The 27,152-nt window shown below is 44.5% G+C and overlaps 1 protein-coding gene across 3 annotated transcripts in view; it reads left to right on the forward strand.

Moving 5' to 3' along the window:
• The first annotated feature begins 7,885 nt into the window (after positions 1-7,885).
• RIN2 (Ras and Rab interactor 2) overlaps positions 7,886-27,152 on the forward strand; it is an 81,191-nt gene continuing 61,924 nt past the window's right edge. Inside the window, exon 1 of one of the 3 annotated variants that reach the window (XM_061461771.1) lies at positions 7,886-7,907. The gene's annotated coding sequence lies outside the window, so the exon portion shown is untranslated. Of the gene's footprint in view, positions 7,908-8,539; positions 8,721-8,812; positions 8,874-27,152 lie in introns of those variants that run through there. The other 2 variants (XM_061461770.1, XM_061461772.1) reach the window with 2 other exon arrangements.

A 27,152-nucleotide genomic window follows, 5' to 3' on the forward strand; every position in this document is an offset into this window, starting at 1 on the left:
CCTTGTCCCAAGCCCCTCTCCAGCTTTCCTGCAGCCCCTTCAGGCACTGGAGCTGCTCTCAGGTCTCCCTTTAAGGAGAGAGGAGGACTCCCTTCTCTTCTCCAGGCTGCCCCAGCCCAGCTCTCTCAGCCTGGCTCCAGAGCAGAGCTGCTCCAGCCCTCGCAGCATCTCCATGGCCTCCTCTGGCCTCGCTCCAACAGCTCCACGTCCCTCTTGTGCTGCTGCCCCAGAGCTGGATCAGGACTGCAGGGGGGTCTCCCCAGAGCACAGCAGAGGGGCAGGATCCCCTCCCTGAGCTGCTGCTCACGCTCTGGGGGTGCAGCCCAGCACACGGGGGGGGGGTCTGAGCTCAAGTGAGACCAAGGCATTTCCATGCAACTGTCACAACCCTGAAGGCTTAGAGTCTCCCAGTTGAAGTGGGCTGTGGGTAGTGAGCCTTCTCACCTTGCAGGGGATGCCCAGACACGGTAACCACACTTGAGAGAACCAGTGCTTGATGGTTAGGGTTTTCAGTGCCAAAATCCTTTATTAGGTTTTATTCTTTATGAGGCCTTCAGGCTGCTGGTGGGCTGCACAGCTCCAAGTTTCTAATCCTTGGTGCTGTGAGGTGGATGCACACCAGTACTCCCAAGCACATTGTGCTTCCTTGGAAGCTGAAGCAGAGGCAACATATGGCTGTGTCTCTCTCTGAAAGGGAATCAGGCAGACATAGGACTTGGGACAAACGCCGGGTATGCTGATTTGGTGTGTACTTTTCCTCCCTGCTGCAATGGTAATCAGCCCTCTTAGCACAGCTGAGCATCTGCCCACTTCCCCTCCAGCTGCTTTAAGTGGGCTGGCGTTAGCATTTGGAGAGAAAGAAGCACATCTTCAACCTTGGACTGTCAGGAACAAGCAGCGCTCTGTGCTGGTGTGAGCCTGCTTCACAGCGCCAAGCAAATGGTTGGAGACGAGTAGCAAGAATAAACAAAACCAGTTCAATACCGCAGCCTGGAGGGAGCAGGTGCGATGAAACCACTTCAAACCAGAGCAGTTGCTTACTGCAACTCGCACAAGAAGATGTTACAAGTGAGCCTTTAAAGAATGAATGGGAGGGGGGAAGACTGGCATCATTAACATATCAGCTGCAGTGGTACAGAACAGCGACGTTAAAAAGAGAACTCTGCTGTTATCTTTGTGTGTGAACTTAAATCAATACTTGGCCTGCCTAAAATTCTTTTCTGCTGACTGCAGGGAGAGCTTGGATTCCAGAAGTGTATTCTGTAATGTTGCAGAGCAATGCCATCTAGGGCATACAGACCTACAAATACCAACAGGAATGCTATCCATCCTTAGTGACAGAGCTTGCTGGATTGAATGTTAGTAACTGGTTCATCACATATTCATTAGGCCTGGTGGGGTTTGCTCGTTTTCAGTATCTGCTTCCAGTTTTCCAGAGCATGCTTCATGTCAGATATTAATGGATAGTTTTGTTCCAGTTGAGACTGGAAGACAGTGAGTTTCTGAATATACCTTATTTCCTCTGTAAATCCACTTGATAGCTTTCATCTGTGCAGCATATCAGGGATTATGAATTGTCTCTCTAATCTTCAACTACTCAAGGACTCCACCATGGCTGTGATTAGAGCAGCAATTCCCTTAGCAGATTAAACTATTAAACCTCACAGGCCAGATCTTGGCATCCTTATTCAGAAAGCTACTTACTCTGTTACTGAGATCTTCCTGTTCAACCCAAGCTTCCTGCAGAATATGGCTCTGCGTTAACTGAAAAGGTCTCCAGGACCTGGTCCAGTTGCAGCTGTGTCCTTACTTCTGGCTGTTCCAGCTCTCTCCAGGCTGAGGACTAAGTGCCAAATACAAGTATGTAGCCACCTCCTGGGTTCCATGGAGGTCTGTGGCAATAACTGTTTATGAACCTGGACTCACAAGTACAACATTTTCTGTACAATCTTGTCCTCTCGATTCTTACCATTCGACTTTGTAGTGCTTGGCCTTTCCAATGAATGGTAACAATATTTTGTGGTGCTTAGGCCAATGTTGTTCAGCTCTGTAATGGGTTTTCTTGTTCTATGGACACAGATTTGCTCTCCACTGGAGAACAGCAATGGCTTTAGCTCTCAAATTAATCTCAGGAGATCCTTCAAACTGCAAAGCTGCACATCAGCTTCTGGACCAGCCAGCTTCTGCCCAGTTCTGTAAGATTTATGCTTGGAGCTGATTGTTCTCAGGTTATTTGCCTTGTATGACTTCACTGCTTTTACAAGCAGCTCCAAACTAAAGGCAAAATACTTGAAAGCACATTGGGAAATGTTAATGCTTCCACTAATAAAAACAAGAGCTTTTAATATAGATACAGGCCTTTTTTTTCCCCTCCTCTTGAATAATGGCAGTCTTGTTGCTATCCCAACAAAGGGAGGGCCTGATTCTCCTTCAGGTTTGTAGTCATCTCCTTTGGCTGCCAAGAGATAATAAAGCAAATGCCTCCTGCTGCCTTAGAATGGCACTGCCTGTGGACACAAAAATGCACATACACTCAAGTGAAGCAGTGGAAGGCTGGGGAAGCAATGGGCAGATGTTACCAGGATTAATTAAGAAGTAGAAATTACATTAGTAATTAGATTTTTGTTGGGTGTAATTAAATGGTGCACTGTTAAAACACAATGCTGAAATGACAAATAACTAGTTGATCACGGTTCTCCCTAGGGATCTGTTTCCCCGTAAACTGCTATGGTGTATGTCACTTCTCATTGTAGCTGCAGATTTGAAGCATAATTTACTTTATTTGGCAAACAATCCTATGGCCAGGCTACAAACACTTTTCTCCCCTTTCTTCTTCTTCAGTAGTACTGTAAACATGACAGGATGACTCACAATCGTTACTTTCCTGCAAGTTGAGACAGTTGGAAGAGAAAGACTGGAAATGCCAGGCTGTGTGTTTTGGAAGACGATGAAAGCATGTTCTCATCTGCCTGTATCACACTCACCATCATGAAGGCAGAGACTAGTGACTCAGTAGCTGGTACTTCCAAGTGCTTTAAAACTGATGTCCAAGCTTGAATAAACTCAGGTTGCTGTGCTTCACTGGTGGATCTGAGACAATCAGATCAGTCAATTCAGAATTCAGGTGGAGTGAGGAAGAATTACCCAAATACAGGTACTATTCCCCTTCCCTCCTCCCCACACAGTATCACATAAAATAGATCATGTGTTTAGTGGTGGGATTAGAGTATGGCTCTGATTCTTCACAAGTTCCTGAGGATTACTCACAGCTAGTGTCTGGCAGTCATCATCTCTCTGGACAGAGCTCTCATCACCATTCTCGTGTCACGTTGGTTCAGGCTGTAGAGAAAGGAATAGGTTTTGGCACATATGCAGCTGGAATGAGCTTTCATTGGCAGCTGGAGGCTCATTATTGCTCCTCGCTCCCCAGTCTAATGAGGTTGCTGGTAAGGAGATGGAATTAGATGCTACGGCCCTTGCATTTTCCTGATATGGTGCTCGGAAAGGGCAGGACGTGCATAGTGCCCCTGGGTTGCTCTGGCCTGCACTCCTCAGGGAGTTTCTGAGCAACTCGGGGTTCTGGTCCACGTGCTCTTTGAGAGCTGGGATGTCAGAGTGAGCTCACTTCCCTGAACCGGTATTATCTGAATACTGTTTTCAAAAGAATACTTCAAATGAGAGAGAAGGTAAAAAAATAAATGCTACTGAGCTAGCAATGCAGTTATGCAGAATTTCCACTTATTTGTTTCCTGGCTGTCAGGAAGACATATAAAGAATAGCCGCTGTTGGTTCTCTCATCAGAATGCCACCATGGAAATCTGTCCTGATGTGGGGTGTGTTGAAAAGCTGTTGGCCAGATCCCCCTTCATGGAACAAGACTGAGAGAGCTGAACTTAACAATCACAGCACCGTGAAATAATAAAAGAGTGATTTCTTCCCATAGCTGCAGTGATTCACGACCATAAACAGCTTCACTCCTGTCCTTTGCTACCAGCAGTACGGGGGGGGGGGGGGGGAGCAGCAAAAAGAGAGTGGCTCTGCAATGAGTCTAGGAAATAGGAACGGGGATTCTCCTTCCATATCAAAGAGGCCATATGAAGCAGTAGAAGTGACCTGGGGCTTTTTAAATAACATTTGTCAAGCATGCTATTTATCACATTTGTGTAGCCTTTAGTTCAATAAATACAGGAATGCTGTATACTTGAATAAAAGCATGCTAATGCCCTGCAGTAAATGCGATGACCTGTAAAAGAGTTACTTGTTCCCAATCATGCAGGCAGAGCTGGGAAGGGAACCAAAATCTCTTGAAAATCAGGTTAATCCACAAGACATCACCTCTTTCAAAAACATTCTCCAATATAATGTCACACTTGCCAATGAGTGCAGGTAGGTAGGAAAGAAACGTGCCATGGGTGAATATGTTTGGGCTTATCTGAGTACCAAGTCATGTTTTTACTTAGTAAGAACTTTATCAAAATCTGGTAATGAGGACTCACAGCAAGGTGCAGTACTGGCCAGCTATTGTATTGCCTCAGAAGGGAGAACTGACAGGTAAGGCATAAGTTCCACTTTTGAGGCTATTTCTTTGCCTGATACCAGTGTCTGTGGCCATGGAAGTGGCAAGAGGCAGCCATTAGCCAGAAGTCAAAGGGTTTAACTTCCAGCCTTCTCAAAACCCGCCCACAGGGATTAAGTCACGTATCTTTGACTGCTCCATTTGTTCAAAAAGTGTCTCTGTCTGTGTGACAATTGCAGCAGTGCCAGACAACAACAAGATTAACAACTTTCACTTGCAGGATGTCAGCATCTCATCTTACCAGTTTTGGGACCCAGCAAATTAGTGGTCAGCTCAGAAGGATGAGGTTCTGAATGACTTCTTTGCCTCAGTCTTCACTGGGAAATGCTCTGACCACACCACCCAAGTCTTGGAAGGCAGATGCAGGGACTGTGAGAAGGAAGACCCTAGGCCCACTGTAGGAAGGCATCTGGTTCAAGACCATCTTAAGAACCTGAATGTACGTAAGTCCATGGGACCTGATGAAATCCATCTGTGGGTCCTGAAAGGAGATGGCAAATGAAGATGCTAAGCCACTGTCCATCATATTTGAGAAATCATGGCAGTCAGGTGAAGTTCCCAACAACTGGAAAAAGGGAAATATAACCCCCATTTTCAAGAAGGGGAAAATGAATGACCCAGGGAATTACAGAGCAGTCAGTCTCACCTCTGTGCCTGGCAAAATCTTGGAGCAGATTCTCCTGGCAGGCATGCTAAGGCACATGAAAATCAACAAGGTGCTTGGTGACAGCCAGCATGGCTTCACTAAGGGGAAATCCTGCCTGACCAATTTGGTGGCCTTCTATGATGGGGCCACAGAACTGATGGACAGGGGTAGAACAGTTGATGGCATCTACCTGGACTTGTGCAAAGCGTTCGACACTGTCCCACACAACATCCTTGTCTCTACATTGGAGAGACATCAATTTGATGGATGGACCACTCGGTGGATAAAGAACTGGCTGGATGGCCGCACACAAAGAGTTGTGGTCAATGGCTCAATGTCCGGCTGGAGACCAGTAACGAGTGGCGTCCCTCAGGGTCGGTGTTGGGACCGGTCTTGTCCAACATCTTTGTGCACCAGCTCTGCCTTTCGTCAGTGGTGAGATGGAGCTCCCAGTTGCTTGGTACTTCTCTTGGCAATCTCCTTTCACTCTGCTTTTGAGGTTCATGGTGTCTGTCTTGTGGCTTTTGCCTGTGTGAAGTGTTGGAGTGTGTGGCTGACAGGCTCAGGATAGCTGTCTACCTCAGCATTAATGAATCTGGAACATAGAAATGCTCTCTGTGACACTGAAATTTAGATGATGATGGAATATCCTCTGGATCTGGAAAATGAAGAGGGTGGAACAAGGAGAGATTCTGCCTCACCATACACAACAGGTCATGTCAGAGCCCAGAACAACTCGGGATTTCAATACCAGCCTCGCTACAGCTTGCAGAAAAACTAGTTGGCTCAGTTCTATGGGATTTGTTCACTTGTTGGTTTGTTTGTAGGGCTTTTTTCTTTCCAGGTGTGTAGGTATGTATGTGTTTGCTCTCTGGATGAAAAAAATCGTTAGGAAAATTAAATAAAACAATGAGGTCTGTTTTAGGCAGTTTTTGCTGTGTCTCCTTAAGGCAGTTTGATTCTCATCTCCCTCCTCCATTATAAAACATGCCTGAGTGCCAAAGTTGTTTTGCAAATCAGAACAAGAAATTTGACTTGGAGCCCAAAACGCATTACGCACATACTGCCAAAGGGTAAGATTTTGAGTGTACTTCAGTAATCGCTGTCGTGCTACAGGCTGAAACACACGTTGTGTTTTAAGGTGAGAATAGATCACTCTGAAATCATTGGTGAATGTGGCCAGGCTCTGGAGGGCTGGGGAGGATGCACCTCCATGGCTGGGAGGTTGCACAGGTTTTCCTGTGGTGCAGCAGCAGCATGTTCAGCACACAAGAGACAGATGCCAGCGACTCATCTGCCTTTCATGTAAAGTGCTGCAGTTTCTCTTCTCCCTCCTGCAGAGCTCACAGCAATGTAGCAGGCTTCAAGGGTAGGAGCCAGTGGAAGAGGAAAATCTCTTGGTGCAGGAATCGCAGGTACCATGAGAGAAACTAGCAGAAGGAATTAATAATTGCTGCTCCCTGCTGCAGTTGCCAGGGTGTGACAACAGATAAGCAAGTCTGTTTCCCATCCCCTCAGCAACTACTCAAGACACTGGAGATCCCAGTAACGCTGTTTTCCTTTGTACTTGTAACAGAAATAACAAACAGGAGTTCTGATTTTTAGAGCTAAAGGACATACTGCCCAGGCCAAGTCTAAACCAAATCACATGGGAAAGCCACCCTCACCTCGCCGGGGTGTGTAATACAGCAATGCAGCATCTTGGGGAAGGCCAAGTGCCATTTCTTGTCTGGACTAGTTGAGTCCTCTGCGGCATCCCACCAATGCTTAATGCCTTCTGCCTACACGTGGGTCTCTGCCGCACACCCATATGATGACAAATATAGCCCAGCCATTCAGGGCTGGGAAAACCCTCCTTTTTTGCAGGCTTACTGTGTGTATAGAAAATCATGCCTAGCCCATGCTCACAGCTGGATTGAGGGAGGGTCTCAATCAGGGATAAATAAACACAAACTAGGAAATTTCACCCAGTCCCTCAGGTATGTGGAGGGCTGTGTGCAGCAAAGTGATTTTTTCCAGTAAGTTTTCTCCAGCACTTAGAGACCAGTTCTGCTCCAGTTCAGCAGGGCTGGCTGTGTTCTAACCTGCCTCTCATATACTGTCTCTTGTTTGCTGCTTTTCCTCTGTGGCTGGCAGTACTTTGCTAACTGCTCCCACATGCTTTTTTGGGGGGTCAGTGGTGCCTCCTCCCTCTCTGTAAGGGTACCCCTGTGCTCTGACAGCTATGCCAAGCCAGGCACTGCAAAACAGGACTTCAGTGCAATCTGCTAGGCTACCTGAATAAACACTAGCAGTTTCCAGAGGTACCAGGACTGGAAAGCCAGCCATGGTATCTCTCGCGATAAATGCTTGTAAATGCTGAAGATCTGACAGGAAAGGTTCCGGTGGCCCTTGAGCCAGCTTGCAGAACTCGCCACTGGTTTCGCACCAGGCAAGCAGGATTTACTGCAGCCGCCTCCATCTCACCGCCGAAGTTTCACATCTCTGTCCAAAGACACCTAGAGGTTAAACGAAAGCTGCAGCAGCAGAAACTGCTCAGATGCATTAAGCGGTTGCATCCATGAGCCAATCAGGTCTCTTATGCGTGAAGATTAATAGCCGCTTTCACAGAAGCCATGAATTGATGTAAATGTCACCACCTTGTAAATAAGACAGCATTGCTTTGCCCTGCTTCCTCAAAGCCAGGTAGGCATCCACCTTTCATTTTAATGGTCTGAATTTTGGACTCGGTATGTGCCCTTTAAGTAGATTTTTCCACCCCTGTGTGCCTTTGAATATGTTCCTAATCATGCTTTGCTGCCTTCAGTGTGGTTGCGAGCATTCCTAACGGGTACTCTATTTATGGAGAAAGCAGCTGCCAGACTGGAAGGAGAAGCCTGCTCTCCTGTATTTTAGTTATAGAAATAACCTGCACTGAACTCAGTCTAATGAACTTGCGATGCAATGAGCGCTGGGATCCTGGAGTGAGCCGCGGAACCAGCGCATCCCCACGGCACGAGCGCTGCAGTTCATCTTCTCCAGGGTCAGCTGAAGTCAGTGACGGGCGCATCGGCACAGGGGTGCGCGACGAGAACTGCGCTTCCCCGCGGCTGCGGCCGGAGCTCCGCGGGCACAGCTGGGCCGTGCGTGGGGAGGCGGCAGAATCGCTCCGCGCCCCGCGCGGTTTTCGGCCCGGTTGTTGAGAGGCGCGGCAGCGCCCGGGCTCCGGGAGCGCCTCTGAGCCCCCCCCGGCTCTGCGGCCCTCGGTCTCCCCGGCAGAGCTCCCGATACTCCGGTGCTACGCGGCCCCGGCACTGACCGCGCCTCCAGCCCTGCCGTGCGGCTGCAGGGGGCGGGCCGGGCGCGGGGCGCAGGCGCCTGGCCCCAGGAGGGACCCGGCTCCGGGGTGACGGCAGGGGCGGCCCGAGCCGAGCGGCGGGCACAAAGCGGCGGCCGCTTCCCGCGCCTCGGCCCGGCGCGGCTCCCCGCAGCGCTGCCGCTGCTGCCCGGCGGCGAGAGGTAAGGGGCGGGTGGGGCTCGGCGGCCGGGTGGAGGGGCCCGCGGCGGCTGCTTGAAACCGCTGCCCCACGGGAGCGAGCGGAGCGGGGGACACGAGGGCCGCGAAGGGGCGCGGTGCTGGGAAGCGTCGCTCTCCGCCCCGGCGGGAGGCAGGTGAGGAGCCGGGCTGCAGCCGGTCCCTCTTCCTCATCCCTTCCTTCCCCCTCTGGGCTGCCTCTGCCGCGGCCAAGGCCAGGGCGGGCCGGGCCCCGTCTCCCTGCGGTAGGTCCCAGGGAATGTGGTCCAGGGCCTGCACACACCGGGCTGCTGCTCCCTACTCGGTGCCAGGCCTCAGCACTGGGGCTCGGGGCCACCGCCCGCCCCGCCGTGCCCTGCCCGGGCACCCCGCTGCCTGCCGGGGGACCCTCATCGACTGCTTCCAGCTGCGCCGGCCATCCCGCCCCCCTCCTGCTGCTGTCATCTGTGTGAGTAAGTCGTACAGCCTTGGAAGAGAAAGCTTAGTGCATGTTTGCAGTTCGGTGCGAGCCCCGTTTAGGGCCTGCAGTCAGTACGCCGTACACACTGTCAACAGTAGTTGAGCAAGGCTGAATGAAGTGTTCTCAGTGTGGGCATCTGCATTGCTTTTCTGACTGGATTAGGGCTTCCCAGGGCCCAAAAGATGGGGATACAACATATCTTTTGTCAGTTCCTCTTGTTAAATATTTTCTTTTAAATATTATGATAAAAGTTTATTTTCAGTCACACAGGTCCAATTTGATAAATGCAGAAAAGCAGAAGGTGTACTTTCATCTGTTAGCTTGATTCCTTTGTTGTATTATTTTTCTAAGCTACTTAGCTCTCATTTCTTGTATTTGCTTATTTTCTAAAGTCTTACTCTAGTGCCTTTATAAGTAAGGGATAGCTTTATGTGCCTTTGCCAGCTCAGCTGTGTTGAGGATTGCATAAAACATGATTTCCACCTGGTATTTCTTTGTTCAAAAGCTCCGGGTGGGGGGGGAGGGAACAGGACAGTGCTTGCAAGAATGCCCTTTCTCTGTTAGAATATAGCTTGTTTGGAACAGCCGAGGGACCTGACAAGTGACTGGACTAACTGTGTTTGACTGGAGTTACTGCATTTGCAGAAGTGCACTATTGGCCAGGTGCAGGCTGTAAGGCTGATGAGACAGTGCTCAGAAAAGCAAATACTTGGAGCTTTAGACTGTGCCATTCCACAGGAATTCTGTCTTCAACTCAGCTATGTCTGCACTGACTCTCTGAGTAACTCTGTTTTGCTGGGATAAAATATGTTGGTATAGCTGTTGAACCAAGCTCTTGCCTTTCCACAGGTCACATCTATGTTACATTTTATTGGTTTTAGATCTATTTAGCTTTTCAATATTTGATTAATAGGTTACTTGGGACCCAAATAATTAATTGAGCAGGAAGACTGATAAATAGAGTTGTCAGTCACATAGCTACACAAGAAAATTGTGCTGTGATTCTGAAAACATTTATGTGGAACAGTCCCCTGTATTTTATCATATGTGATCCTAGGGTGCATTTAGTTTCATTAAGAGGATTTGTATTCAATCTCCTGCCTCATTCTTTGTGTTAATTAAAAACATTAGATAAGAAGTAATTGCCAAGAATATCAGCAATATTGACTCTTCTGAAAATGGTGATGGAAGAGCTGCATGGAACAAGATTCCAGTATGTTGTTTGGAATACACTCACCAAGTGGGTTTTGAGGCTGACTTTTCCTCTTCAAGGGATTTCTGTAGGTTTCAGTCTGTTTATATTTGCTTAACTTGTAAATATTTGGATTTTTGTGTTTGGTTTTGCCCCTCAGCAGATTTGGGATCCCACAGCACTGTTGTAAATGGGCTACCAGGTTAAAGTTTCCCTGGTAGGTAAGTCTGTTGAGGCTGGGTTGTACAGTAGCTGTAATGCAGGTTTCTTCTCCAGCTAAGCCTTTAAAAGGACAGCTAGCATAAATATTATTCTGTGCTGAGAAGCTGATCCTGTTAAGCTTCAGGATTTTCAGGCTGCTTGAAAAATTTCTGGTGGATTGAGAAACTTTTGTGCTGAATAAGGTGCGAACTCGGGAAAGCATCATCTGCTATTCAGAGCAGAGGTGACCCAACTGTGGTGTTTATTTGGGTTTTATTTATTTCAGAAGTTCAGATTCAGTTGTCAAGGGCTCTGTGGCCCATGAGTGGTATGAGTGTGTGCTCCTGGCACAAGCTGGATAAGGTGTGTCAAGGGGCTCTTGTGGCTGACTTTGGTGGATTCTCTATCACCCTTTTGCACTCCCAGCCAACTTGGTGTCGCTTGCTCCAGCTCTGAGGCCCTACAGGGAGGTGTGTCATGGTCTCCGTGTGAAAATACTCTGCTGGCCCCCTCCCTAGAGGCTGGGAGGTTGAAGCATACAATGTGTGATCGACTGTGTTGAGGTCTGTGGCTAATAGAACCAGGAACATTGGCTCCTGTTGCTCCCAAGTATATCTAATGTAGAAGATAACAAGCTCTTTTACTTAAGGCTCAGAGGCGTTTTTGGATTGTTTCTAAAGATAGATCAAATGTAGTTACTAAGGCACTGAACAAACAGTAGGGTGACTAAATATTTCACTGCTACTAGAATAATGCAGCTGTCACATTGTAGTGATAAGTAACTCATTCATCTCCCATCAGCAGGAGGAAGTTGAGAGGGTACTACATGAAGTAGATATGGTCTTAGTCCTTTTCTTAACATGTTACCAGACCACTCTCACAGCTTTTTAGCCCTGTAGCATCACTGAGGGGCTCTGGATCAGGAGCTGAAAGGGGCTCAACAGCAAAATTGTGGTCTCTCCTTCCAGAAGTAGCGACTCCAAACACGGGCTGGAGCAACGTACAGAAAGCTAGTTCTGTGGTCATGTGTATTGTAGGCTCCATGGTTGTGCAGAACTTGCCTGTGGCTCTAAATACTTACCATAGTGTACAGATCTTGAAAATAAGAGGTTTACATACCTCTAATCTGTAATTGGAGATTTATCACGATGTGTCTCAGAAAAACCTTTAAAATTCCTTCCTTAAGAGTTGCTTGGGAAGAATGCAAAGCAGAGTCAAGTGTTGCTAGTTAAACCATTTTTTTTTGTTGTTCCAGTCACTTATCATTCAATTGGTACGTTCAGTGTGTACTGGGAGAGGGGACGGAAGTGTAACTAAATATTTGGCACCCTGCGTTAAATTGAGTCACTGTGTAAAAAAAAAAATAAAAAAAAGGCAAGCACAGGAGTGATATAGTGTAGTAGGAATTGGAGAGATATGAGGCTCCAATTTCCAATATATACCTTAATTTAGAACACTGAAAATTATTCCTGACTCAAGAAAATCTGCAGCAAGACTCTTAGATGCAGTACAGTTATCCCATGTCTTCTTATGGAACATATTATGAGAGCTGGAAAGGATATCACATCCACTTCTTGGCATTTGTGGTGCTTATGACCTAGAGTAGGATCACTTACAATCATCAGCTTTATCTGATGTTTCACCACCTACAGTTACCCAGTCCTAAGGCAGTCTGGCCTACCATACTTGTTCAGGAGTCTGAGTGTTTGCAGTTTGAATGGGACCAAGGAGAAAAGGGCTGGAAGGGATGTAGAATTTTCTTAGTCTCTTGACTGCTCTGAGATGCAAAGTGGTTTGTTTGTGGAAGGGTGGCTGCTACCACTTTGCATTCTTGGCTGTAGACTGAAGTGCTTACGTTGTCCTTATCCCACTTTTGGTCTGGACCCTGTGTGATACTGACCTGGAAGGGGAGGTGTTCTGTAACCCAGCCTCTTTTGGTTTAGAGAGTGTCTTTTAGACAGATCAAGACAAACATGTGCAGTCTTTCTTCTGCCTTTTTGTTCCACAACACTGCCATAGAAATGAAAGGTGATGAAGGACTTGCCAGGCATCATAGAATCATAGAATAGTTAGGGTTGGAAAGGACCTCAAGATCATCAAGTTCCAACCCCCCTGCCATGGGCAGGGACACCTCACACTAAACCATATCACCCAAGGCTCTGTCCAACCTGGTCTTGAACACTGCCAGGGATGGAGCATTCACAACCTCCCTGGGCAACCCATTCCAGTGCCTCACCACCCTAACAGGAAAGAATTTCCTCCTTATATCCAATCTAAACTTCCCCTGTTTAAGTTTTAACCCATTACCCCTTGTCCTGTCACTACAAGTCCCTAATGAAGAGTCCCTCCCCAGCATCCCTATAGCCCCCCTTCAGACACTGGAAGCTGCTATGAGGTCTCCACACAGCCTTCTCTTCTCCAGGCTGAACAGCCCCAACCTTCTCAGCCTGTCTCAGCCCATGGCCGCCTCTACACTGGACCTCCTGTCCTGAAAAGCATCTGCTCTCCCAGCAGATGATGAGGTTGCCAAGATGGAGATGAAGGTTTGTGCAGTGTAGAAGCACAAGTCCTTTCCTCAGGCACTGCACTGCTGGGCCCAGTCATGGCAGCCCATGTGAAAAGCATGTGTAAAGCACGTGCTGCTGCTCTGTGAGCTCTGCATGTGGAGCCCACCCTGTGAAAGCAGAGTGACAGGAAGGTGTTTGTGCAGCACAGGCCATTTGGCAAGATGTCACCTCATGGTGGACCTAGTTCTCCTCTCTTTGACAGTAAGTTTTATACTAACTCTCTTAACTTCAAGGGAGTTGCTCCAGAATTCACGCAAATTTTGAATGAGGCCCAAGGGCTTGGTTTTTGTCCTTGTGACTTTTTCTTGACTTCTGTAGTTTTTACAAGCCTATGTCTGTAAAGTCCATGCTTAACTCTTCTAAATAAAATAAAACATTTTGCAGGATGGATAAACCTGTATCTGTCCATTTTGGGTTGTAGGATTTTTTTTTCCTCGCGTATATATTGAAAGCTTGCAGAAAGATTTAAATATGTTCTTGAAGAAAAGTGACTGACATTTATTGTCTTGTAATTGCAAGACTGATAGTATATGCATTTGTTGTGTGCTTAGGAGAAGTTGGAATATACATATACTTTTTTTTTATCTGCTATTCAATCTAAGTTAGTTTGATTTGCATTTATCTGAGAATAGTCTTCTGTCTACTGCAATGCTTTGAAAAGAAGCTGGCTGATAAAGCAGGTGTGTATTTTTTGTGATTTTATTTTTCTGCCTTGAGATCAGCAGAGAGAAATTGCTTACACATAAAGGAAAAGAAATTGTGGAGCTGTCATCGCATTCTCTTAGACTCATTCTGGGGTTGGTTTTGCAATGCTATAAACAACTCGGTTGAAAACTACTCCACATTAATACCATACTGCGCTCTTCAAAGCTGATAGGATTCTGCTGACAGTGTGAGTATGAGAAGTGTGTGAAGATGTCGCCATGGTAGAGTGAAAGTAGCAAAAGGAAGTTAGTCCTACTAGTTCTCTGGCAGGAATAGCAGTATTTTGTGATATGTAATCATCATATATGATTTGGAATTAGTGAACCCATTTGTGTGGCTGTTGCATGAAAAGGCTATTAATGATGCTGCACCATGGAGGGATCTGGTCTGTGCGGGTGATGTATAACAATAGGGTTGGTTGAGGCATAGGAATTGCATTTTTCCTCCCAATCTTGGAACAGGGTTTCCAAGATAGCCTTATAAATGAAAGGTCTTGGAAGGTGTCTTACATGTGACTTGTCTCTGAAGAGTAAAAGCCCTGCTGTACACAGAAGCTGGTGTCATCTTCTGGAATTCTGAAAAGCCTGGAGGCACTGAATCATTTTGTATGTTATTTAGAAACTAAGGGACAAATCCTTAGCTGCAAATGACATGCTCTATTACAACAAATGGAGCAGTGCAAATTGTCTCTGGTGAGGGATGATAACAGTCCTCTCCTCAAACCCATGTATACAGCCTTAGAGGTAGAAACAGCTTTATTGAGGGGCTTCTCTCAGAAAAAAAACAAACAAAACCAAAGCAAAACGAAAACAAACCCTTCCAAAAATAACCCCCAAATTAACTGTTCCTCACTCCACTGGCTCCAGAATGTGAATGTAAACTGGGCAAATGCCCAGGACTAAACACAGTGCTCTAAACATGGTCTCATAAGTGGCTTGTAAAGGAAAAGAAAAAAAAAAACAAACAACAAAACCCCAAACTTTTTTGACTTTTAAAAGGTTTTCTTTCCTTTTTTTTTTTTCCCCCCAAAATGATGTTTTTGGTTTCTGCGTTATATTTGCTGAATAGAAATCCGTGTTTTCCAGTAATTAACTCCAGGGCTTTTTCACCCTGATTTTGTTGAAACATATTCCCAACATGAAAATAACCCGAAGTCTTACGGGATTTTCTTTCACACATGCTGTGTGTTACATTTGCTGGCACTCCGTTTTTTAACTTGCCTCTGGATCCATAGCCTTGTCTTCCCCTTAATCCTTTGCTCAATAATTTCTCTTAATATAGGATGCTTTTTGAACATGTGCCAAAGCATATATTTAAATACATTGAGAATGAATGTGTGGAAAGCAATGGAAATATTTGCTTGACTGAACTGGTTGTGTTCCTCACTCAGCTTAATGGTTCAGATGAAGATTCAGAGCCGTGGACCATGTGAGGATGGCAGGAGGCAAGTATGAGTGAGTGATCAGAGCAGCACGTTGAGTTAGTGTGTGGAGAAATGCTGTTTACTGTAGAAGAGTATCCTCTCTTGTCTTCCTGCCCTGGAGATGCCCATTCAGGTGCTTAAAGCAAAAGCCAAAAGTTTGGCCATGGGGTGGTTTCTCCTGCGTGGAGAAATGGGCAGAATTGCCAGCTGTTGTTTTCCAGCTCAGACTGGGCTGATGTGGCAAGGTGCTGCCTTTTACTTGGTCTTCATGCTAATTCTGTGAGTGAACTTTGTGATAACTTTAACTTAGGAAGGAAGTGAGGCCCAGACTGCTTCCATTTAGGATCTGCTTGTGTGGGAAACTGCTCAACACTTTTTGCAAAAAAGTTAAGTTTTTTTAACTTTCTTTCTTTTTTTTTTTTTCTCCCTGTTTAATGCACCCACAAAACCAAGCCATAACCTTCACAACAATAAGCACGCATTCTTTTGCCAGGTGCAGCCTTGCAATGCTTTAAGATGCATAACTTGCTGAGACTGTAACTGAGGAAAACAGATACTGGCAACTAGGAGATGTGAATTGTCATAATAAGCTATTTTAGCTACAGCTGGGGATTTAAAAAAATCGTAATTTATTCACTGTGTTCACAGTAGTTAATGCAAGATGAAAAGTCGTAATTTGAACACTTTGAATAGTTTGGGAGAGAAAGCCAGGGTTCTGGCACGGTGTTTGCCAAGGGCTATACCTGTTTGGTTTGCCTGTCTGGAACCGTCAGGGTACCCTGGATCATTTAAATTGTCTGCCCATGTGCCACAGTATAACCCCAACTTTGTACATAGGTTTTACTAGCATCTGTCTGGAGACAGCTGTTTAAAATGCTGGTAGTTTTGGAAGTTAAAGTTCAGTTTTAGGAAGTGCAAGTCAAGAATATGAATTGTAGCCCTGTGACTTTTGCTGCTGGTAGTGTGAACTTAAATGCTAGCTGCAATAAAGCTCATATCCTGAAGTGTTCTTCTGAATGTGTGTAGACCTGAGAACTGCTGCTGAGGTCTTCATAAACTGCTTTTAAATATCCAGAATTTTAGAAAATGATCTTTGAGCTGTGAGTAAACTTTTCCACTGGTTAAGTGTATTGGACTTGGGAAACTGCAGAGTCAATTAGGAATGTGGGAGTCTAATAGCCCCGAGCCATGTCCCAGAAAGGTGCCATCCCTGCATGCCCTGCCATGTGAGAAATAGACTGTGGCTCCACTTAATTTTGATACACTCCACTTATTTTGATACACTCCACTTATTTTGATACAATAAGAACAATGAGCAAAAGCTATGGCGCAGCAGTGATGTTTGAGTCTCACCACCATGTCCCGAGGACTTACGCAGAAAGCCCCAGTTCAAACTTGTATCAGTGATCTTCATTTTATGCATTGCTTGGAATTTTTGGCTTATTTAATTGGACTGAAAATGAGGGTCCACCATCGAGTGAACAGCTTCCCTTTGGTTAATTCAAATTTTCTGTTTAGTGGTGCCATAAGAATTCTTAAGTCGTGTGTGTTGCATGGATGAAAGCACAGCTCATCATTTTGTCTTCACTAGAAAGATATTCTCAGTGTTTGCTTTACAGCATGTCTCTTAAAATATTTAATTTTATTTCAATTTTTTTTCTAGAAGATATGATCTGCCAAGATAAATATTTATTATAGTGTGGATTCATTTTTTGATGTCTATATGAAAATCATTATTTCATCTGCTGGTATTTCATGAATGACTGGGCATATGTTAGCTATCACTTCTAGTGTATTTCCCATGTAGGTTAACAGCAGCTCTGGAAGCCAGCGGAGTGTTTTAGCTCTATCTTGTATGCTTTGTTCCTTGCTAACGACAGTATACTTGCGTGTGCACTCCCTTTTGGCAGACACGCCGAGCATCTCCCTTTACTGCTGGTAGTCTTCTATTTGCCAGGCCCTAGTCTAGACTTGAGAACCATTGCGTTCACTACTCCACAGTGAGCTAGAGGCATTTTTGCTTTAATTTAGTATCACAGCCATGTCAAAGCTTAATCTTCTATTTAAGGTTTGTTTCAGGCCAAGCAATATCTAATATTATGTCAATTTCACTGGTGCTCCCTGTGTTGCTTTATAATGTTCTGTGTTTTGCTTAGCAATTAAAGCTGGTTTACATGCTTTTACATTAAAAACTGACAGTAGGTGATAGTTGTCTTTCAGTAGTTACTAATGATTTAATAATGACTAGAATATTATTAGTTCTAATGCTGACCATCTAATGATCCTGGCAGGCTTTTGGTTATACCACTAAAGTGTGAAATGTAAAACTAAAGAAAAGTCTTGGGCCTTGGGATGAGCTGAGTAGTAAGTTTAACTAAGGATACCTGGATGGAGACACTAACTTGGAAGCAGTGAATTGAAGAAAGTAATCTTACTATCAACACATTGTTTCATACCACCTGTTCCTTCACAAACAAAGCTAAGAGAGTTGGGGCTGTTCAGCCTGGACAAGAAAGGCTGCGTAGTGATGTCATAGCAGCCTTCCAGTGTCTGATGGGGGCCTACAGGGATGCTGGGGAGGGACTCTTCATCATGGACTGTAGTGACAGGACAAGGGGTGATGGGTTCAAATTAAACCAGGGGAAGTTCAGGTTAGATATAAAGAAAAAGTTCTTTACTGTGAGAATGCTGAGGTGCTGGCACAAGGTGCCCAGAGAAATGGTAAATGTTCTGTCCCTCGTAGTGTTCAAAGGCAAGTTGGACAGAGCCTTTGGCAACATGGGCTAGTGTGACATATCCCTGCCCATGGCACGGGGGTTGGGACTAGATGATCTTAAGATCCCTTCCAAACATAACTATTCTGTGTTTCTATGTTTATCGCTGTAGTTAAAACTCCTGCTAGTAGGCGGTGCATAATTTATTATGGGAAGACTCCTTGGGTTTTTGCTTTATTGGTCTTTATACTTCCCACACGCAGGTGGACGTTTTGTTCCCCGCAAAGCTCTTGTTTGTAAGGATGTTTCCCTTCCTGGCAAGGATGGGCTTGTAACACTGGTTACAAGTGTTTCCTCTGTGTTGAGGGGGAGCGTGCCCTTTGGGCCCAGCAGAATGGGAAGAAAGCCTTCATTTTGCTAGCGGAAATCTTCATTTGGAACACTTTACTGGAATCTGATGCATTAAAGGGACAACAAATTAGGAAAGGTAGATCATTGGTTCAGCTCATGCTCTGTAATCTTTCCATTCAGCAAGAGGTTTATATATGTATGATTTTAGCTATGAATGGTTCTTCAGTTTTTTCCTGTGCTTTTCCTAATTGACACACTTTGTTAGATGACCATTAATGCAGCATAGGCCAACAGGTCACGTTTAACTCTTGACGCTACAGTAAAGGTCCTGACAAAAATAAACCACCAAGTCTAGCAGCTTACAGGTTGTATACACTATCCCTGACATCTGTAAAGCCCTATTTAGTTTGGATGTACAATCTCCAACGAAAGGTAGGTCATGTAAAGTTTTGGCAAAGTTCATGATACATGATGCCTGTAGGATGACTGAGCATTTTATGGAATCCCTTGCTTTTATTCATCCACTGTCCAGAAGCTAGCATAGAAAGCTGGTTGTCAGTTGAAACCTTTTGTCTCAAGCTTGTCAGCTTTTAACTGAAGGCAATATGTTATTTCCTAGCTGCTTAAACCCATTTCTAGTCTAGTATCTACATATCTAGGTGTGAAACGTGCAAGTGCAAGGAGGGTATGTTTCTGTATGAATTCCTGCATTTGAGGAGAATGGGGAGAGGTGCTCTTTGGTGGCAAGCTGCTAAGAAGCATGGAGCTGTTTGAAAGAGCTTGTGGGCTTGGAATGTGTTTCTGATCAAGAGATTCACAAGCAAAAGTCATTGAAATTCGCTGAGCATGCAGGCTTTAGACAAGTAGCTATTGCAGCTGCATTTGCAGTGCTGGCATGGGGCAGTCAGTGTCTGATGCTGTACAAGGAAGCAACAGTAGAAAGCTTACAGTAAGATGTCACTGTCAGGATGGCCAAAGTGTGGAAGGAGAAATGGAATCACAAGAGTGAAAAGTGGTTTAGATGTTTTAGAACTGAGTTATAGTCTGGGTCTCTTTCCACTATGCATTGCCAAACAATAGATTGCCTGGACAAGAGAGAAACCACTGCAGTTATATTCTGCAGAATATAACTTTTATCTGAAGGGGAATTAGAAAGAAATGGGTTCTAGCCCTTCAAGCTAAGAGTAAATGTTGGAAACATGACCTGGATGCAGTCAGACTGGCAGCTGACAGTAGCTGCTGCTGTTACACTTTGGGCTTTAAAGGCAAGAGAAAGAGCTTTGCTCCTTTTTGAACCCTGTAATGGCATTAGGAAACTCAGCTGATTGTAACAGCCCCTCTGGGCTGGTAAAGGAGCGGGTAGGAAGAGTGGACCAGCAGTGCCTCTAAGCTTATGCTTTCCTGGTTGTCAGGGGGTTCTCAGCATCAAATGTCAGTTCATTCCTTGGGGGGTAGGGGATGTTGGCCTCATCAGGGGTTTCTGGACAGCTCCAGTTGCCCTTTGTGCAGGCCCTGGGAAACATAATGGACTTTGCTTGATTTCTGTCTTCAGGAGGAAGCCAGTACCAGCTCTTTGCTGGGCATTGTTCATGTTCACCTGCTGCAGTAGGGGTTGGGCTAGGACTTTGCAAGTAGGAGGAAATACAGTGGTCCTGCCCAGATGAAGTCATGGCCACCAACTATGAAAGAAAGGTGATTATTTCCCCTGTGATTTGCCTTCTGGGGCTATGGTTTTGGAAGGAAGGCAGAATGCGAAAGAATAGCGAGTTTTAAGGGTGGATTGAGTTCCCCTAGCTTAGTCACAGCAAGTCAAGTTACTTACTTGAGATTTGTGACTCCCCAGAGATTTGTGCAGGGGAAGCATCATGGCTGAGGTACAGAAGAAGAGAGAAATGAACTTGATGGTGTTTATTTTAAGAATGGTTGATAAACTTTGTTTTTTTTTTTCATGTTGCTGAATTTATACAAAGCAGCTGTATAAAGATAACTGGCACCAGCTGTAGAAGCAATAAAATAATGCTGTTAAGTCTTGAAACTGTGGTATGTAACCACAAGAACTATTTTCACCATTGGCAGCTTTCTCTTTATTATCTCCAAAAAGAGAATGATGGGATTTGTTAAACAATTTAATTTTTCATTTGTAAAAGGACCAAGTAAACCTGTATCCCAGTATCCCTAGTCCTCGCTCCCCATACACAATGCTAACCAATGTTTTTTGCTAGCAGTCATGGTAATCTTCTGATACCAGTGTGTCAACAAGAATTAAACTAGAAAAGACCTTGACATCTGACTGCTGCCTCACTCTTTCGGTTTGATTGCATTTGATTCAGATGAGAAAGAAAAAAACAAATGACACTAGTGGACTGTTTATCTGATCTATGTACGTAATGTAACCCCTGATACAGTAAACGTGGAGTCACCAATGTGTTTTAATTCAGAATGGTCTGCTGTTGTCAGTACTTTGACCCAGTTTCACTATTTCAACAAATGAGGCTTGCTGTCTTTTGAAATGCTTATTTTGAAACACTTTGTCCCAGGAGAGAGGAGAGAGAAAACAAACTGTTTATACAAGTAAACTAATAGTGGAGAATCAAAACACCCACACTTGTTCTTCAGGAGTTCCCCTGCTAGTAGTTTCTACGAACTCATAAATACAGTGAGGAAAGAGAAACTTCTAGTAGTAATCAGATGGCTTTCTATGTGTCTGCTGATGCTGCCAAAGAAGCAAAGTTTGGCATTGATGTTTCCTGTAGCACTGGGGGGTCAAAAATAGGAGGGAAAACTGTTCATCCCCAAATCTAGGGGTGGGGAGGACCTTCTTTCTTCCTTGTCTGAATGAAGATAGCCTAGAAGAGGCTTTAAGCCTTTCTCTTTACTGTAAGAGCCAGTTGCTGGCATAGCATCAATACCTCCTTCTTTATTTATGGAAGTGTATATGTCCTGGTATTTTGAGGGACTTGAGGAAAGCAGCAGATAGGTGAGTTATTGGGGTGATGATCTTGGACCAACTTAAATATAAATGTGATGTTGGAAGAAGGGGGGGGGGGGAGAGAAGACTGCTCAAGCTCATGTAAAATGCCAAATCTTGTAGATGTTGCGTAATACAATGTACATCTGTCCTTTCAGGATCCTTATTCAGAAAGCTAGGGAGAAAGGTGTAGAAAAGGAGAAGAGCTTTAGCAGGAAGTAAAAAACAGTGGAAACTAAAATGTGAAGACAATTGGAGTGGTGGATGGAAAACTTCCAGATAGAGGGAAGAAAGCTGACAAAGTCATGGGGTTTCACCCTGGAGGGTCAGCTGCAAGGGTAAGGGCAAGTTGCATGTACAGCCTGGGGTAGGGGAGACTTGTGTTGGTCAGGATAAACAGGGTGCGAGAACTAGTGATGGACAACCTGATGGAAAACGGGAAGTGGTCTGGGAAAGAAGCAGTAATCTTTGAGTTGTTGATGAATTGCAAATCAGCAGTGACAGAAAGATGATGGATGTACCAGAGATGGTTATCAGAGGGAAAAGTTACAGGGAGAGGTCAGAGGGAGCAATTGTCATCTGAAGGAGAATCAAAAAGAGCGGCATAGGACAGGAAGGGTGACCTGTGTTTACATGACTTCGAAGTTACACAGATTGAAACCTAAATTAAGCTTGCTTGAGGCTAACTTTGTCAGTCGCATGGCCTGTATATAAAAAACAGGAAGAGGGGTGGAATTAACTGGGGACAGATACTTCAGCAGCCTTCAGCTCTGAGTTTCCTGGGTTTCACTGGTATGTGTCATAACCTTTTTGTTTCCACAATTTTTTTTTTCCCCATAAAGAAACAGGTTGGAAGAAGAAAATATCAAAAGTGTTTATCAGAATAGTATGTCATGTTTGGCTTTCTCATAGATTTGGTGAAAGTAGATTTATAAACTAAATTGTAGATGCTGAATATTTGAGGATCTGAAACCCCCTTGTCCCTCAAAAAGAAAACATCTCCCAAATTAATTTGCCCAGCTCCTGAAATAAGCAGTATTGTATGAAAAACCACAATCAAATTAATATTTCAGAGCATAGTTGATCAAAGTCGTGGGTGAATTTTCTCATAAAACAATCACTCTCTAACCAGTCTTATAGTCTTGATCCTTATGGGAAATGTACAGGTGTTTCATATGATTTTGAGGATTTAAGCTTCCTAATTTTTCCAAATAGGTTAGATAGGGGGAATATCTTGTATTATGGTGTCTGTAGTTGTTGTTCTGAAGAGCTGTTAGATTGCCCTATTTATGCCTCTGCCCTGCCCCCAACCAGATCCTTGAACAGGCAAGAAATAAAGACTGCTCAAATGAAGCTTGTTTTTCCCTGGGATCGTGTGTGTGGTGTTTGTTGTTTTTTCTTCTTTTTAATGCCTAGTGACATTATGAAATAAGTCAAGGCATTTCATCTCCTGGGATATGTATATGGCATGGCTGAAAGGACAGTAAGAACACTGTGCTTTGGAGTTTATCCTGCTTGCTGTGTTGGCACACTTGTACGACAGTGAACTGACTCACAGACATGGCTCAGTCTGTTTTTTCCGCTCTGTATAGTCAAATTGTGCTTCAGGAACAAATTACACATTCTGAGCTTGATGGCAGCCTTTTAATATAGGTTAGCAGCACTGTGTTGTACTAATGCAGAAGGTGAGTCTCTAGTGGATTATCTCAGTTCACACCAGTGTGTCTCTAAAGCCAAAACAATGATGCAAGCTTTCTACATGGAGTAGCTTGTCAATTCATTGCTAATGGATCCTCTCTAGGTCAGGTCAGTGAGAAGCGGTATAGGTGTGTTTTGCTCTCTGATATATTTACTTGGGAGGTCTGTGTGGAGAGCAATGAGTTTGGTTTGATTAAGTGAAAGATTTTGTGGTGTTTTCTGTGCACAAAGCAAAACAAATAGATCAAGACATAAACACTGTTCTTTTAAAGTTCTCTAGTGAAAATATTTTCTTCATTGAGAAACAAATATTTTGCTTGATATTGTATGTAAAGTTTGCTGGTTTTGTATGCTGATTCTAACAAGGGTTGGAAAGGGCTTCCAGATGTTAGTCCAGCCCTCTTCCCAGTCAGATCAGGGTGCTGGGGACCATGACCCACTGAGTTTTTGGTATCTCCAAAAGTGGAGACACCTCAGCCTCTCTGGCTCCCTGACCCACTGCTTGAACATACTTGTGGTGAAAGTCTTTTTCTCTTATGTTGAGTTGAAAGCTCCTGTGCTACACTTTGACTTGTCTCTTGTCCTTCTATTACTGTGCTTCTGAGAAGAGCTTGGTTCTGTTCTCTACCCTTTCCCATTAGGGAGTTGTAGACAGCTTGAAGATCTCTCCTAGCAGAAAGCATTGGAGAGCAAAGGAAATCTCACTGAAATGAGCCAAGGGGTGTAACATTCTTTGTGGTTTGGGGGTTGTCTGTATGTGTCTCTGGAAGTGAGTTTTCTTCTCACACACTTTTGATACTCATTCTTCTTTTATGTGGTCTCTTTCTGGTTTTTTTGTGGTATGTCCCAATCCTGATTACACCTTTCTTTCCTGTGTATACGCACTGACAACAGTAAAGCACTATCATGTGTCACCCCCATCATTACAGTATGTGAAACTCTGTCAGTGCTAAGTGGCTTAGTCCTTGAAAAACTGCAGAGAAGGGGGTGAGGTAGGGCAGTACTGTTCCCAATTTTCATGGGAAACAAAGAAAAATTGTACATCAAAGTTCTCACCCAATTTGGGATCGGTTTCTTAAATCTTGAGAGTGCATTAACCACTGGGATGTGTTGTCTTAGTGGAACTGTAGATGTGGTCAAAGGCAGCACATGCACTTCCTGAAATCACAAAACCATCTTTCTCTTCTAAAGATGACTCTAGATTTGTCTCATTTTAGATGCACATGTAATCTGAAGTGTGATTCAAATGCTCTCTTTGCTGTTGGACTAATTCTTTTAGAAGTGGCTGGAGGATAAGGTAGCAGCAGGATTTGTGAAGCAAGCCAACCCGGGCTGCTGGCAGTGTGAGCCTTGGCACTAGCCAGTGCTGCAGAATGAGGTGGCAGCTTTCTCCACTGCTGCAAGCAGTGAATCACAGAATTATAGAATAGTTAGCGTTGAAAGGACCTTGAGATCATCCAGTGCCAAACCCCCTGCCATGGGCAGGGATATCTCACACTAGACCATGTGACCCAAGACTCCAACCTGGCCTCGAACACTGTTAGGGATGGAGCATTCACAACTTCCCTGGGCAACCCATTCCAGTGCCTCACCACCCTCACAGGAAAGAACTTTTTCTTTATATCTAACCTGAACTTCCCCTAGTTTAATTTGAACCCGTCACCCCTTGTCCAGTCACTACAGTCCTTGATGAAGAGTCCCTCCCCAGCATCCCTGTAGGCCCCCATCAGATACTGGAAGGCTGCTATGAGGTCTCCACGCAGCCTTCTCTTCTCCAGGCTGAACAGCCCCAACTTCCTCAGCCTGTCTCCATACAGGAGGTGCTCCAGCCCCTGATCATCCTCGTGGCCTCCTCTGGACTTGTTCCAACAGTTCCATGTCCTTTTTATGTTGAGGACACCAGAACTGCACACAATGCTCCAGGTGAGGTCTCACGAGAGCAGAGCAGAGGGGCAGGATCACCTCCTTTGACCTGCTGGTCACGCTCCTTTTGATGCAGCCCAGGATACGGTTGCTTTCTGGGCTGCGAGCACACGCTGAAGCCGGCTCATGTTCATTTTCTCATCGACCAACACCCCCAAGTTCCTCTCCTTGGGCTGCTCTGAATCTCTTCTCTGCCCAACCTGTAGCTGTGCCTGGGATTGCTCCGACCCAGGTGTAGGACCTTGCGCTTGGTTTGGCTGTCACTCTTGCCCTGATGCTACTTTTTGTATTGTTAAGGTAACTTAACCTGCTGGCTAATATGTAATCATGTAAGTGAGAACTCTGAGGACAGTAATGTTGAGCATAGGCTTGCACAGCTGTAATATCCTGTGGGTTGTGTGTTGTGGGGGATGTGTTACTGTGCAGCTCCCCAGTACTGTGAACATAGTGTTTGGTATAGAGCCCAAGTTTATATAGTCTACAAAATTATCATTTAATAAATATGCTGATAGCTTGAGTAAACAGAAAAAAAAGGGTGAAATTGTTCCTAACTAGTGCTAAAGGTTAAACTGAGAAGTGGCCCAGGTGGTTACATGTCTTAACAGTTTTTACCAAGTCAAATATTAAGCCCTTATCACAAATTCAGCTGAAATAAGGTTACTGTATATTTAACTGTCTTAACTCATTACACTTGGAGGAAGAGCAGCTTGTGTACTGAAGAGTAGCAGCTACTGTCCCTAGGAGCTATCTGAAAAGCAAGGTGTCAAGCGTAGTATGTTTCTGATGACCTGATTCTATAGCTAATAGGTAAAACATTAGATCAGTGGGGGTCCAAGAGCACAATTCACATACTTCTTTTGAATGTGTCACATGGAAGAGGAGCCCAAGGTCAACACCGGAATAAGAAAATGCTGTTTGTTCCCTCGTGAATCATTGCCTTGACATCTCATGCTGTGCTGAAGTTGAGGTACACAGCAAATGAAACTTTTGGCATTTGTATTCAACAGTCCTAGGGTGAACAGTGAAAGCTTTTAAGTAGTGCTCAAAATAACAGACATGCTCAGTGACTTATGGGTTTCTCACAGTCTCTTCTTGCATCCTATTCAGTGAGCTTTATACTGAACCTCATTCCAATACTTGTGGACATCAGTGGAAATCTTTGTTGTTTTTATGAAACAGGATGTAGATGCGTAGGCTCTGTCTACCTTGTGAACAATGCTATTAACAACAGAGGTGAACAAAGGATAATCTTTGCAAAACATTTCGTAGGGAATAACGAAACAGTTGCTTGCAGTTATAAAATATTTATTTTCTTATTGGGTGGGACCTGTTAAGCAGATCGGTGGTGCAACAAGCACAACTAGAAAGTGCTATTGTGTTGTAATTGAAAGAAGCTGTGTTTTGTCACTGTTCAGTGGTGTACAAACTGTTTAATATTAATTTTTTAAACAGTGAAGAGCCTAAAAGATATTGTTATCTATTAATTGAAAATAAAAAAACCTGAAAAAACAACACAGCTTTTGCAGTTCTCTTAGGGTCACTTTCCTATCTTGTAATCCATGATCCATGGCTAATTTTTACTTATAAGGTCGTACAAACAGCTTTTAGTTCTGTGTCGTCATGTTTCCCCCTCCTCTCTTCCTCCAACCCCCCCTTTTGTGTGCTCCTTTGGGTAAAAATAATCCTTTCTAATTAATTAAATGAAGAATTTTTTAAAAGCAATTTGGTTTGCCCTATCTCTGAAAAGGGAATTGCTTTTACTGGAAATGGCCTGAAACAGCTCAGTATTCTTGAAAACACTGAGCAAAATGAGCAAGAGCTCTGATGAAAGAAATGCTTTGCCGTACTGAAGAAATGCTTTGAAATAGGAGTTGAACATGTTTTCAAATGGAGAATTTAGCCATCTGATGTTTGTAAACCAGTTTAGACCTGATCATGAGAGCTAGAAATGCAATCTTTACTGTTTATGCTAACCTAAGTAGTGATATAGGACAGTACACAGAGTGTGGTGCCTGTTTCACTGCCTCTGGTACCATATACTGAAAGTACATATTAGCACTTGATGGACCTGAGAGGAGGTGCAAGTGCAGAATGCTATAAATAGTGTGCTTGACTGTGCAGAGATTTTGTGCTTCTCTTATCAGACTAAGAACCAGATAAAATTAATTCCTGGCTGTTGCTTGTAAGTTTCTGAGATACTACAGCAGCATATGG

Source organism: Pezoporus flaviventris, unplaced genomic scaffold (genome assembly GCF_033815535.1).
Source record: "Pezoporus flaviventris isolate CSIRO_AGI_PZ_B2104156 unplaced genomic scaffold, CSIRO_AGI_Pfla_v1 ptg000031l, whole genome shotgun sequence".
NCBI lineage: Eukaryota > Metazoa > Chordata > Aves > Psittaciformes > Psittacidae > Pezoporus > Pezoporus flaviventris.